General features: G+C 36.5%; 1 protein-coding gene across 4 annotated transcripts in view; it reads left to right on the plus strand.

Annotated features, from left to right (window-relative positions):
• Positions 1-14,945, plus strand: part of LRFN5 (leucine rich repeat and fibronectin type III domain containing 5) — a 316,314-nt gene that overhangs the window by 29,210 nt on the left and 272,159 nt on the right. For 2 of the 4 annotated variants that reach the window (XM_054530062.2, XM_054530060.2), the window contains exon 1: positions 3,021-3,353. The exons of the other annotated variants lie outside the window; for them this stretch is intronic. The gene's annotated coding sequence lies outside the window, so the exon portion shown is untranslated. Of the gene's footprint in view, positions 1-3,020; positions 3,354-14,945 lie in introns of those variants that run through there. 4 annotated transcript variants of the gene reach the window in all.

A 14,945-nucleotide genomic window follows, 5' to 3' on the forward strand; every position in this document is an offset into this window, starting at 1 on the left:
TTTCAGCTCCTGTTATTGGTCTATTCAGAGTTTCAACTTCTTCCTGGTTTAGTCTTGGGAGGGTGTATGTGTCCAGGAATTTATCCATTTCTTCTAGATTTTCTAGTTTATTTGCGTAGAGGTGCTTGTAATATTCTCTGATGGTAGTTTGTATTTCTGTGGGATTGGTGGTGATATCCCCTTTATCATTTTTTATTGCATCTATTTGATTCTTCTCTCTTTTTTTCTTTATTAGTCTTGCTAGCGGTCTATCAATTTTGTTGATCCTTTCAAAAAACCAGCTCCTGGATTCATTAATTTTTTGAAGGGTTTTATGTGTCTCTATTTCCTTCAGTTCTGCTCTGATTTTAGTTATTTCTTCCCTTCTGCTAGCTTTTGAATGTGTTTGCTCTTGCTTTTCTAGTTCTTTTAATTGTGATGTTAGGGTGTCAATTTTGGATCTTTCCTGCTTTCTCTTGTGGGCATTTAGTGCTATAAATTTCCCTCTATACACTGCTTTGAATGCATCCCAGAGATTCTGGTATGTTGTGTCTTGGTTCTCGTTGGTTTCAAAGAACATCTTTATTTCTGCCTTCATTTCGTTATGTACCCAGTAGTCATTCAGGAGCAGGTTGTTCAGTTTCCATGTAGTTGAGCAGTTTTGAGTGAGATTCTTAATCCTGAGTTCTAGCTTGATTGCACTGTGATCTGAGAGATAGTTTGTTATAATTTCTGTTCTTTTACATTTATTGAGGAGAGCTTTACTTCCAAGTATATGGTCAATTTTGGAATAGGTGTGGTGTGGTGCTGAAAAAAATGTATATTCTGTTGATTTGGGGTGGAGAGTTCTGTAGATGTCTATTAGGTCCGCTTGGTGCAGAGCTGAGTTCAATTCCTGGGTATCCTTGTTGACTTTCTGTCTCGTTGATCTGTCTAATGTTGACAGTGGGGTGTTAAAGTCTCCCATTATTAATGTGTGGGAGTCTAAGTCTCTTTGTAGGTCACTCAGGACTTGCTTTATGAATCTGGGTGCTCCTGTATTGGGTGCATATATATTTAGAATAGTCAGCTCTTCTTGTTGAATTAATCCCTTTACCATTATGTAATGGCCTTCTTTGTCTCTTTTGATCTTTGTTGGTTTAAAGTCTGTTTTATCAGAGACTAGGATTGCAACCCCTGCCTTTTTTTGTTTTCCATTTGCTTGGTAGATCTTCCTCCATCCTTTTATTTTGAGCCTATGTGTGTCTCTGCATGTGAGATGGGTTTCCTGAATACAGCACACTGATGGGTCTTGAGTCTTTATCCAATTTGCCAGTCTGTGTCTTTTAATTGGAGCATTTAGTCCATTTACATTTAAAGTTAATATTGTTATGTGTGAATCTGATCCTGTCATTATGATGTTAGCTGGTTATTTTGCTCATTAGTTGATGCAGTCTCTTCCTAGTCTCGATGGTCTTTACATTTCGGTATGATTTTGCAGTGGCTGGTACCGGTTGTGCCTTTCCATGTTTAGTGCTTCCTTCAGGAGCTCTTTTAGGGCAGGCCTGGTGGTGACAAAATCTCTCAGCATTTGCTTGTCTGTAAAGTATTTTATTTCTCCTTCACTTATGAAGCTTAGTTTGGCAGGATATGAAATTCTGGGTTGAAAATTCTTTTCTTTAAGAATGTTGAATATTGGCCCCCACTCTCTTCTGGCTTGTAGGGTTTCTGCTGAGAGTTCCGCTGTTAGTCTGATGGGCTTCCCTTTGATGGTAACCCGACCTTTCTCTCTGGCTGCCCTTAACATTTTTTCCTTCATTTCAACTTTGGTGAATCTGACAATTGTGTGTCTTGGAGTTGCTCTTCTCGAGGAGTATCTTTGTGGCGTTCTCTGTATTTCCTGAATCTGAATGTTGGCCTGCCTTGCTAGATTGGGGAAGTTCTCCTGGATAATATCCTGCAGAGTGTTTTCCAACTTGTTTCCATTCTCCCCGTCACTTTCAGGTACACCAATCAGACGTAGATTTGGTCTTTTCACATAGTCCCACAGTTCTTGGAGGCTTTGCTCATTTCTTTTTATTTTTTTTTCTGTAAACTTCCCTTCTCACTTCATTTCATTCATTTCATCTTCCAGGGCTGATACCCTTTCTTCCATTTGATCGCATCGGCTCCTGAGGCTTCTGCATTCTTCACGTAGTTCTCGAGCCTTGGTTTTCAGCTCCATCAGCTCCTTTAAGCACTTCTCTGTATTGGTTATTCTAGTTATACATTCTTCTAAATTTTTTTCAAAGTTTTCAGCTTCTTTGCCTTTGGTTTGAATATCTTCCCGTAGCTCGGAGTAATTTGATCGTCTGAAGCCTTCTTCTCTCAGCTCGTCAAAGTCATTCTCTGTCCAGCTTTGTGCCGTTGCTGGTGAGGAACTGCGTTCCTTTGGAGGAGGAGAGGTACTCTGGTTTTTAGAGTTTCCAGTTTTTCTGCTCTGTTTTTTCCCCATCTTTGTGGTTTTATCTACTTTTGGTCTTGATGATGGTGATGTACAGATGGGTTTTTGGTGTGGATGTCCTTTCTGTTAGCTTTCCTTCTAACAGAAAGGACCCTCAGCTGCAGGTCTGTTGGAGTACCTGGCCGGCCGTGTGAGGTGTCAGTCTGCCCCTGCTGGGGGGTGCCTCCCAGTTAGGCTGCTCGGGGGTGAGGGGTCAGGGACCCACTTGAGGAGGCAGTCAGCCCGTTCTCAGATCTCCAGCTGCGTGCTGGGAGAACCACTGCTCTCCTCAAAGCTGTCAGACAGGGACATTTAAGTCTGCAGAGGTTACTGCTGTCTTTTTGTTTGTCTGCGCCCTGCCCCTAGAGGTGGAGCCTACAGAGGCAGGCAGGCCTCCTTGAGCTGTGGTGGGCTCCGCCCAGTTCAGGCTTCCAGGCTGCTTTGTTTACCTAAGCGAGCCTGGGCAATGGCGGGCGCCCCTCCCCCAGCCTCGCTGCTGACTTGCTGTTTGATCTCAGACTGCTGTGCTAGCAATCAGCGAGACTCCGTGGGCGTAGGACCCTCTGAGCCAGGTGCCGGCTATACTCTCCTGGAGCACCGTTTCCTAAGCCCGTCGCAAAGGCACAGTATTCGGGTGGGAGTGTCCCGATTTTCCAGGTGCCGTCTGTCACCCCTGGAAAGGGAACTCCCTGACCCCTTGCGCTTCCCGAGTGAGGCAATGCCTCGCCCCTGCTTCGGCTGGTGCACGGTGCACTCACCCACTGACCTGCGCCCACTGTCTGGCACTCCCTAGTGAGATGAACAGGGTACCTCAGATGGAAATGCAGAAATCACCCGTCTTCTGCGTCGCTCGCGCTGGGAGCTGTAGACCGGAGCTGTTCCTATTCGGCCATCTTGGCTCCTCCCGCCAGCAGTGAGTTCTTGAATCCTCTCTATAATTTTAAGTTTCTTTTACCCCTCATTTATTCTTAACAATATCTTGCTTTTTTCTCACTAAGCTATCAGTGAAGTCATTTATCAGAGTAGGCAAAAATAAAAGATTTCTATCTTTAGGCTGGTCCTCTTTTTCTCTTGTCAGGTTTTGCATCTTTAACTCATTGATTTATTCATTCAACAAATATTTATTGCTAAACATCTTCCTGTTCCGTAAAGAGTGGTAGGATCTAAAGACTCAGCAACAGAGTGAGACTTCATGTCTGCAAAAAAAATTAATAACTTGCCAGGTGTGGTGGCATGCACCTGTAGTTCTAGCTGCTTGGGAGGCTGAGGTGGGAGGATATCTTGAGGCCAGGAGGGCCAGGCTGCAGCAAGCCATGATTGTGTCACTGCACTCCAGCCTGGGCAATAGAATAAGACCCTGCCTATAAATAAATCAATAAGTCAATCAATAAATAAAAGCTTAGCAGTAAACAAGAGAGAGATGATTGTTGTCCTGGTTGAATGTACAGAGTAGGAGGGAATCAGATTCCCAAGAATTCATAGATTAAATGTATTGAGCACCAATCTGATCTCTGATATGGATAGTAGCATTGAAGATAGAGTGGATTTGTACGTGTGGGGACTGTGATAAAACAGGAAACTTCGTGTGCCCTGGCAGTGTGTAAGGTGACATCTCAACATCAGACTCACCTTCTTTTGTGTCTCCTGTCAGCGCATACTACGTAAGGCACAAAGATGGTGCATGTTGGACTCGCTGTTTATGTTGGATCTACCATTCTGACTCTCACAACTTCCCATTTAGTGTGTAAACTATTAAAATCCAGTTGTTAGGCTAGATTCATCACCAGCTGCTTTTAAAAAGTAGATATTTGTAGATATTTATAGATCTATATAGATATTTAAAGGCATTGAAGATGCCATATGTCTCTATATTTGCAAAAAAATACATTCTGCAGTTATTTATAAGTTCTGGGGATGTTCCCACTTTTATTTTAGATCATGTATACTGCTCTGGCTCAAGTGTTGGGTTGAGAATGTCTTTAAAGATTATTCTTCATTAATCAAAAACTCACTGCCCTATGATTGTTTCTTGTATTGCACCATCAGATAATTTATCCAGCAACAGGAGAATGGGATTTTACTGTTCAACCAGCTTCATGCTTACTTATTTGTGGGTTACATGTCCATGCAGCTTTATGGCCTTGAAAGGGTTTTCTATTACTTATTTGTAAAATAATGCCATAGTTTTGCTTTATTTCACTCTCTTCAACACACTAAGATATTCAAAGTTTCTTGCATTTACTTAGGTTAGACAAATACCATTTTATTTCTCCGATTAAAATTTCCTAATTGTATAGTCAGTGTAGCTGATACAAATATTGTTCAAGGATAACTAAATTGTTTGTAGTTCTCTAAACGCACTAAGCTATTTCATGTTTTGGTGTCTTTGCTTTTGCTCCTCATTCTGCTAAAATGTCATTTTCCTGATCATCCTTTAATTAGTCATTCAACAAGATTTCCAAAATCTCCTTTGGAAGGAGGCATTCCCAGTGCTTCAAAGTTGAAGTTAGTGTCACATGTCTTAGTTCCCATACTGCACTCAAATCATATGTACTGGTGAGACCACAGGTGAGTTTCTTCTAAGTAGCTTCATAAGTTGCAGAATCAGTTCCAGGATCTTTGAGAAGTTGTTTTTTTCTGAGAACCTTACTTTTTTTTATATAGTGGCTGTTTTGTATCAGAGCTTTATTTCATTGTCACACACATTATATTTAAATCATTTATCCTTCTATTTACATATGAGACAGTCGCTGATATCTTTGAGTACATGATATATTTAGCTCCTTTCAATTTTTTATCCAAGTACCTAGAAAGGTGCTTAAGATATTATCAACATGAAGCACTCAGTTATGTGTAAAGGCATTAATGATGTCATAAAACACAGGTGACAGTTTTCTCAGAGATTTTCTCTGACCCTGTTAATGCTAAGCAAAAGATTTACTATAGAATGATATCTGAAAAAACTTATCAATAAAGAAGTAAGGGGAAGAGCTAGGAAGGACCTGTATACATCTTGGTTAAATTAAAGCATTCCTCTGGATTAAATCACTTTATGGCAAAGACTTTTTTTCAGTTTTGTAGATACCTGTCTGAATTGGCAGTTGGATCATGTAAATTCAATAAATACTGTTAATATTTATTGTTTCAAAAGTATAATGGGAATTGTTGATCCTATTCAAGGGTTTCTGAAGACTGCTTTTGAGAAATGCATGTCCTTAAAAATATGCTCTTGGATTACATTCTTCTCATTTAATATCAATCTGTATTGTTTGCTTAGAACTTCTAATTCCATGTTTTATATTATATACTGTAATTACTGTTTATTTGTTGTCAATTTAGATGTGCAGTAATGAAACATTGAGTAGAATTTCATTTATTTAAGAGCATTGCTATTTTGCACTATATACTTTTGAGAGAACATAAATGGGAAAAGATAATTTTCTTTTACTTTATTCATTTAACACTTATAACTGCTTCAATCATGGGACATAAATTTATCTACTCAGGTTTTCATTGGTCACTTGTAAAGTCTTTTATATATGATTAGAAATTATATTTTCTTGAGAGTTTCCTTTGATAGTTATATTAGTTCTTTATCATTTTGCTAATTATTTATATAAAGATATTTCCTTTTTATTAAATGAATTTAACTGGAAGGCTTAACAATTATAATCTGGAGATCTTTTCTGATTTACCGACTGTTGGGGTGAATTAGGCTGGAATGGCTTATATAAAGCTCTGTACTCTCTTCTTTTAATCCTCCCTCTTTTAATTTATACTGTATATTCCTGTAAGATAAATCTTCGTAAAGTGCTTCAGTCAAGTAATTTCCCTACTCAGAAACCTTTAGAGGTCCCTCATTGCTTACTAAATTAAACTCAAACTTGCTCTCTGACATTCATAGCCCTCCAAACCCCAATATAATCCAGTTCTAATCTCAACTATTACTATTTCTCTGTTTACACTGTTCACAACAGTAAGACATAATTATTTGGCTTCCACAGACTGTATTTTTTTTTTCCACTCTGTGTATTTTTCTGGGCTTGTTCTTCCTGGAACACTTGTTCTTGTATCATTCCATACTGTTCAAATCCAATTGATCCTTCAGAGCCTATCTCAGAAAACCATGTCTGTGAGAAGCCTCTCCTGATTTATTTATTCAACAAGTATGTACCTTCCCAGGCATTAGTCAAGTGTACTGTGAATGAAAAAGACAAAAATCCCTATTATTCAGAGCTTACTTTTTAACTAGGGGAGATAGATAATAAATGAGGAAATATATAAAATAAAAAATAAAGATTTAAATATATAAAATATGAAGTGATAAGAATTATGAAGGAAAATAGTGAATGTAAGATATCAAGTGTGGAATTTGAGAGGGAGGGCTGATATTTTATTGAAAGTGATCAGGAACATGTCATCTCAGATGAGAAGGTATTTTTCAGAGATGCCTACTGAGAGAAATAATAAGTCATGAGTATATCCAGAAGAACAGAGCCTGAGAGAGGAGTGAGTTCAAGAACTTTGGGGCAGAAGCAAGCTTAGCATGGTTATAAAATAGCCAAAGGGCAAATGCGGCTAAACAGAAATGAGTGAGCAGAAGAGTCACTGAAGTCAGAGAGGAGTAAGTCCTGGGGACCAGTTAAAGGACTTTGGTTTTCATTATGAAAGAGATCAGAAGCCACGGAGAGTTTTGAGCAGAGACATGACCTGAAATGGCTTACATTATAAAGGATTGCTCTGGCTGCTGCCCTGGAATAGACTCTAATGACACAAAGGAAAAACAAGGGAGGACTAAAGGCTATGCTGATCAAGACTTGGTGGCAAATTGCACCAGAGTTCTGGTGTAGGAAGTGACTAGATTCAGGGAAACTATCATAAAATAAAGAAGTATGTATAAAGGGTGAATAAGAAATCACAAGAAAAAAAAAGTAGCATTTTGGGGAAGAGTACTTCATGTTAATAACTATCATTCCTTTTTATTATGTTTGCTTCTTGTAACAGCTTCTTTACTATGCTGTTACTTCGATCATCCATATGTAAATCTCATAACAGCCCTTTAAAAATGTAGGTGTTATTGGCTGGGCATGGTGGCTCACGCCTGTAATCCCAGCACTTTGGGAGGCTGAGGCTGGTGGATCACCCGAGGTTAGGTGTTCAAGACCAGCCTGGCCAACATGGTGAAACCCCATCTCTATTAAAAATACAAAATTAGCTGGCTGTGGTGGTATGCACCTTTAATCCCAGCTACTCGGGAGGCTAAGAGAGGAGAATTTCTTGAACCCAGGAGGTGGAGGTTGCAGTGAGCCGAGATCGCACTATCGCACTCCAGCATGGGCAATAAGAGAGAGATTTTGTCTCAAAAACAAAAATAAAAGTATGTGTTGTTATTGTTACATTTATACAGATGAGGAATTTAGAATACAGAGAGTTTGAGTTATAAGAAAATATTGTATGTGTTAATCTTCCTGTAGTCTTAGTATGCAGAAAAAAAGGCAAGGAATAAATACACTAGAATTTTACTAGTGGTAGATTAATAAATAATATTTTAGATTTTTATGTTTATCTGCATCTGTTTCAAGAAAATGTATGATTTTCCTTCTACTTATTTTTAAATTCTTATATTTTGGTGAATAGGGATGTTGCCTTAGTAATCTCATAACCATTAAATGTAAGAATTAGGAATTGATACTCCATTTATATGATTTTTCTATGCTATTTTATAGTTAACAAAGTACAGAATTTGTAGTCAGATTTGGTTTCCAATTCTATAACCTTGGACAAATAATTTAGACCCTGTGAACCTCAGGGTCTTCGTCTGTAAACTGAAATCCCAAGGTTTTAGTCGTATTTTCAGGATGTAAGTGGAAACAAAACGACAGTCTTAAACACAATACCTGTCACACAATACAGCATAATAAATGACTGCTATTATGATGCCCATGTTATGTAGACATCCAGATTAAATTTTTCAACAGATAAGAAAAAAGATATAGTACTATAATATATAAACAAATAGCTGTATATTATAACTAATAAATTACAATGAAAATGAATTTCAATTCAGAATGTTAAAAAATTTCACTGTTTAAATCTTCAATATTATGACTTGCTTTTAGACCTTTGTAGATGGCATTTATTTTCATTTTTAAATAATTAATATGCATTAATTTCTTGTCACTTAGTTATAAATGCCTTAGCAGATACATTTCAATAACTTTGAAAAATTATGAATAATCAATTCAGGATTACTCTTAGATACTGGTTTAACATGGGCCAGTGTTTAGTGAAACAATCTGCTAACATCAGTTGCAAACAGACTTGATGTCAGTGCCTGTTTTGTCTAAATAGAAGTTTTAGGATCAGGTCCAATTCCATAAAAGTCATTGCAATTATGACATTATGTGTGACAAAGTAAATTAAGATATTCTTTTTTTCAATTACATTTTTAAAAACATAAAACAAAAATGTTTTCTGTAATTTGTGTAAATGTTGCCTTCTCTAGTTAGAAAATTTTAAAAAACAGTTTAAAATAAAACTGTTTAAATGTAATTATGTGCACACCTAAAATAATGGAATAGACCCTATCTTCCTCATACACAAGCGTATGTATGTATGTATGTTTTTTCCCTACGCTTTATAGCAATCCAAATAAAAGACTGCTAGATACCAATTAGTGTGACTCAATTGCATTTTTCCTAGAGATATGGAACAAAGAAATAAAAAAATCCAATGTTTTGTAGTATGTTTCAAAATTATCAGTTCTAATGAATTATTGCCATATAATTATATTATTAACATTTGCTTTGCCTCTATTATAAGTTATTCTCATTAGCTTTCACTTTCCTTCAGGGTCACAGGATTCTTCATAGTACAGTGACTGTTATAAAATAAACTCATGCTATGTAATAGTTCTCAGTAAAACTGGGCTGAGTTTGTGAAGGGTATGCATCATAATGAGCTCCACTACACTTAATTTTAGATCTGTGTGAATCACCGATGAGCCTATCTTTTCTTAAATTAGATTTTTCAGCATCTTCTATTAATATATTGGAAGCCATACTCCTTTTTGAATAGTAGCCAAAAATATGTCACTAAGTTAGGAAGTTCTTCTAGTGATGGAATCATCCAGAGATAGCCCTCTGTCTAATGCAGTTTCTCCCCGTGGAGTCTCCCGATGTTCAAAAAGCCATAAAAGCAAGTAGCTTCATACAGAGAAAGGACATGCAGTGCTGTTGGCTAGACACGAGACCTTTTGTACTTCAACAGTAGAAATAAAATAGTAGAATCATGTAATTTGGTAACTAGGGAAGGATTTTGTAATCGTCCCTGATACACCATCTGGATAGACATAGGTCCTGAAAAGTTGAAGTATCAAACTTTCTTTCAGGGCTTGGTTAACTATAATATATCTTGTAAACTGATTCTAAGACCTGTATGTTCCAATGTATACTAACGACCGTCTGCTTAAATTGAATCATAATGCTGTAGGGTTTGGGTCTGTTTTAATTTGTATCATTTTCCCTTTTGATTCCTTTTTGGCATATTGAAAATCATTTGAAAGTGAAGTTTGTTCTTTTACTTTTACATACACTGGATCAACATTCTTTTAAATTATTCTTAAATATAGTGTATAATATGAAAAATGCATTATTATAGTCCCCTGATAAATAATTACTCCTTGAGAAATAATTTAATTATGTAATGAAACATAATTACATTTAAAGTTTTATTTTATGCTGTTTTTTAAAATTTTCTAACTAGAGAAGGCAATCTTTACAATGGGGGAATTATTATACTGTTGGAACTTATGAGTGTAATCAGTAAGTTGCTCTCAAATAACAATTATAAAAGAACAGCATGTTGATATTTTTATAATTTTAGAACTCAGAGAAACATCATTTTTGATTTATAATGAATCTGGAACATATTACTCTCCAATACATTGTATTTTGTTAAGAAACCATGCTGAATTCTGACTATTGACCTAGATACAGCTTTCAAAATGATGAAAAGCTAGAATGTGCTTTTGTATTTCCTTAAAATGTCTTAGTTTGAATACATTATTTTTAAAAACATAAATAAGATTATGTATTCACAGGCCTCTGTGTTGGCTAGTACATATGATTTATCTGAAACTTTATAAACCAAAGAACCCAAATACTGAAGTGTCATAAATTTGAGTCCAGTTTTAAAAGTTAATACATGCAGTCAAAATTAAGTTGTTATATCCTTGAGAACTATGACAACCTCACTCTTGATTCTAATCAAATCAGAATACTAAGCGTGCAGTAGGAGACTACTGTGTTTATGGGGTTTAAAGAAAGAAAGATAAGATCAAGTTGTTAGGAATCCAGAAAAATATCACAGAGAAGGAGGCACCTGAGGTTGTCCTTGAAGAACAGGTTAGATTACAGTGGTTTGAAATTAAGGGCAGGTATTTTAGAATAAGGGAACAGTATGAATAAAACAACAACAGGTGAGGTCCAAATCATGTTTGGCTATAAGGAGCAGTCTCACTACTGCTTCAGTATAGGACATAAATAGGATATTTATGCATGTTTTTCCTTTTTTTGCTCCTATGTAGGCATAACTCAAGGTGTTATTATTAGATCCAGAATCTGTCCATGCTAGTCTCTAATTCTTAAAGAGCTCCATTCTAAATTTGCACACTTTACCCTTATCCTGTTATCCCAGCAGAGCAGTCAGGATTGGAATATTCTAGTCAACACTGTTTGGGGTCTATTTCATTCAAGCCCAGAACTGACTGGGTGGACTCCATGTTAATTGGGAAAAACACCTGAAATATTTTAAAGATAAGGAATTTATGTTAGGTTTTGATGACATTTGGCAGCCACTGAGGTTCTCTGTTGGGAAATCATACTGTTGGAACTTATGAGTATAATCAGATATTGGTTCAACTGATGAGTAAGAGAAATATTTGAAGCAATGAGACTGGTTAAAAGGCAGTTAAAACATTCTGGGTGGAGGCAATGAGGAAATACATCATGGAGTTGGTATTACAAATGGACATAAACATATGGCTCAGTGAACTTCAGTTTACTTCCATTAGAATTTAGCAATTAGGAATTTTAAAATTAGGAGTTAAACATTTTCATTTTTGGTATCATGGAGGTGAATAATGAACTCTCTTTTAATCTCAAGCTCTTGGTCTGAAAGAGGAGTTAATTTCATGGGTCTCTTGCACTGTTCCTTACTATGGGTATTTGGTATGGCTTGCAGGCCCCTCAGCACCAGTTACATTGTTTAGGCCAGATAGAAAGTAGATGCTTAGCACCAACACGGCACATGTATACGTATGTAACAAACCTGCAGATTGTGCACATGTACCCTAGAATTTAAGTATAATAAAAAAAAAAAAAAAAAAAAAGAAGGTAGGTGCTTAGGCTATGGTCTCCAGTAGGAGGTGTGGAGCAGGTTTACTGTGCACTGGTTACCAACTTGCCTGATTCCAATGAGACAGAACACACTCGTGCAGCAAGCCACACAAAGTGGATTTATTACTTACAGATAAGCAGAAAGGGACAAAAGAAGCATAGCATCCTATGTGAGTTCATTTCTCAAGGTTCAAAACAGCTTACTAGGGCAGGTTGAGTTTTGACTGCACAGGCCCCACTTGCACCAGAGCTGAGGGACCCCCCTAGAGGCAGACTGCTTTGGGTTATACACCTCAGCAGCAGCATGAATCACTGAGTAAATATTTGAAGGACATCCTGCATCCAGGAGAATGAGAAACTAAACCTTGAATATTGCAGGCAATTCCTTTCTAACTCAAGATGTTACATTCCACAAGAGGGACATGAACAAGGCTTGAACTGTGTCAGGCAGCTTCTCCTTATCTCAGGATATTCAATTTCCAGTTCATTATGTAGATATGCTTGAGAACTACAAACAAGAAAGAGGGGAGAATTGGGTTAGTTCAAGGCCACCCAGAGAACTGTTCTGTAGGAGGCCCTATCCTAGTCAGGCTGTTTAATTTCATGATTGTAACTAGGGAGAGTTGCTCTCTTTTCTTGTGCCTCCATCATCTTGCAATCAACCAATTACATGGTTTTCAGCTTGATATGTTCAAATATATCATTTTAATTTAGTGATTTATACAAATTAAAACTATTAGAATCAAAGGAGAAAGGAAAACATTTTTTTTTCCTTTTTCCAAACCTGCTTTGCTCCTATGTAGGTATAAATTAAGGGGTCTTTATTAAATCCAGAATCTTTCTATACTAGTGTTGAATTCTTAAAGAGCTCCATTCTAAATTTGCACACTTTACCCTTATCTTGTTATCACAGCACAGTAGTTGGAATTGGAATGATTCTATTCACTCATGTTGGAGGTCTATTTCAGTCAAGCCCAGAACTGACTGGATGGATCCGTGTTATTCTTTTGCTCTGAGCTCTGTACACCTTATTTGGAGGTTATTATTGCTTATATATAAGTGAATTTTGCAGCTTGTGTCTAAGGATAAGTCTAAAAAGTGTAAGAGCTTCTTGATTTGCATTTTTGTTAAGCACCAGGGATATGACCGCATTCTTCATAATTTCGAGGGAGTCCTTGGGACGTTTTAGACAAGATTAGATTGTCGTGTCAATTCAGCACCTTGAACAATTCCTCTCTGCCCATGGGCTCCACTACGGGTACCTAGATAGCTTTCTGGGTTTTGCTTCAAATTCCACTTTCTGTTTAGTCCCTTGGATTTAATATAAAAACATTCTCTTATTTCCAGGCCCATTTTGCCTATTGCAGCAACACCAGATCCTCTTGGTTATCACCTTTTGTGACTGGACCACACTAACCACAAGACAGCTGTGATATCCTAAATGCATGCTATAGTATGACAGTAACCTATCCATATGGATAACAGCACCCCAATTTCTCTACTCAGCTCATAGAAATTATGTACCCTGAAGACTTTGGGACCTCCAGGATTTCTGCCATTAGTAGTGAGGACTTTGAAAATGTCAATATATTTTCATGTCACACTAGATGTAACTTGTTCCTCCTAATTAAAATGATAGAGGGTTAGAAACCAAGACTGGCCCAAGCAAGAGCTGTGCAATTCTCCTTAGAATACAGTGGAAGCATCTCTCTAGTGTCAATAATTAATTCTATACTGTCAGAGGGGCAGCTGTGTGTCCCAAGGAATTACTGAAGGACAGCCCTTCCCATTCTTGCTTAAATATATTTTTAGGGAATGAATGATGAAAGCAATTTAGTGAAGAAAAATGGACTGTGAACATGTAATATAAAATTCTAATCGGTTTCTATTGCTAAATGGGTAAAAGACGCTTAGAAATAACTGATTTACCAGCTTTCTAGCTTGTAACTGTCCTAGTATTGTATATTGATTCTGCTTACTGAAATTCATGTTCTGTGAGAGAAAGATATTAGTTCTTTAATAAAATAATTTTAGCCAATTCAACGAATAGATGCTAGTTTTAAAATTAATGTAACCTAATATGATAATGTATAGCTTTTATAACATAAACTAAATTATGTAATGTATAAACACATATAAATTTCATTTTTATAAAGCATAGTAATAATGATAAATATGTTAACATCATTAAATATTTTAATTAGAGTTTTAAAAATATTCTTCTGGAAATACAGCATCAGTGATACAGTAGACATGTTTCAATTATAGATAGAAGTAATTTATATTTGTGCATAACTTTGGCATCTGCTAGAAAACATTTCTCTTATTTAATCCTTACAAAAATGCTGTGAGGTAGAAAAGGTTGGTGTCGTTATATTTACGTAAATAGAAGAAATTTGTTCAATAAAACATACCTGAAAACTGACAGAAATGGAGCTAGAATCTTATGACTCCTAGTATTAGTTTGTCTCTATTGAAATGCTGAAATTATATATGTATAATATGTATACTACTAAAGACAGAGCTCATGAATCATTTGCTCAATGGCAGGAATCCATTGTGTTTCTCTTTTTGGCCAGGTATCTTGCAAGGCACAGGGAACACAACGTTAATGAGTACGTTTGCCTTCAAAGGATGGACAGTCTGATAAATACTCTAATTTAGAAGTCACATAACAGTATTATGCAGTCTTGTCTTTTCCCCTACAATGTTATTGATTGACCAAAAAGAAGCTCATGGTTCAACTTGTTTTATCTGCAGATGAAGTGGAGGTTCTCATTGAAAGAGAACTCTTCCAAGAACTGAACACCTGGATTCCACTTTTGCCTTGTTACTAATGTTATGTGTAACATTGAGAGTATCATTTAACCTTTTTAGTCCTTAGCTTGTTCATTTATGAAATAGTTAAAATAAAACTTGACCTACTTACCTCACAGGATCAATGTGAGGAAGAAAAATATGATTTCATATGTAAAATCAAAAATGAAAAGTGTAGGAGGACTGAACAGATACAGGATAACAATATTTAATTCTGGACTGTATGGAACAATTATTATCAAATAACTAGAGTTATAATAAAAACTGTTGCATTGATGGTATCCAGCACA

Source organism: Pongo abelii, chromosome 15 (genome assembly GCF_028885655.2).
Source record: "Pongo abelii isolate AG06213 chromosome 15, NHGRI_mPonAbe1-v2.0_pri, whole genome shotgun sequence".
In the NCBI taxonomy this organism is placed as follows: Eukaryota; Metazoa; Chordata; class Mammalia; order Primates; family Hominidae; genus Pongo; species Pongo abelii.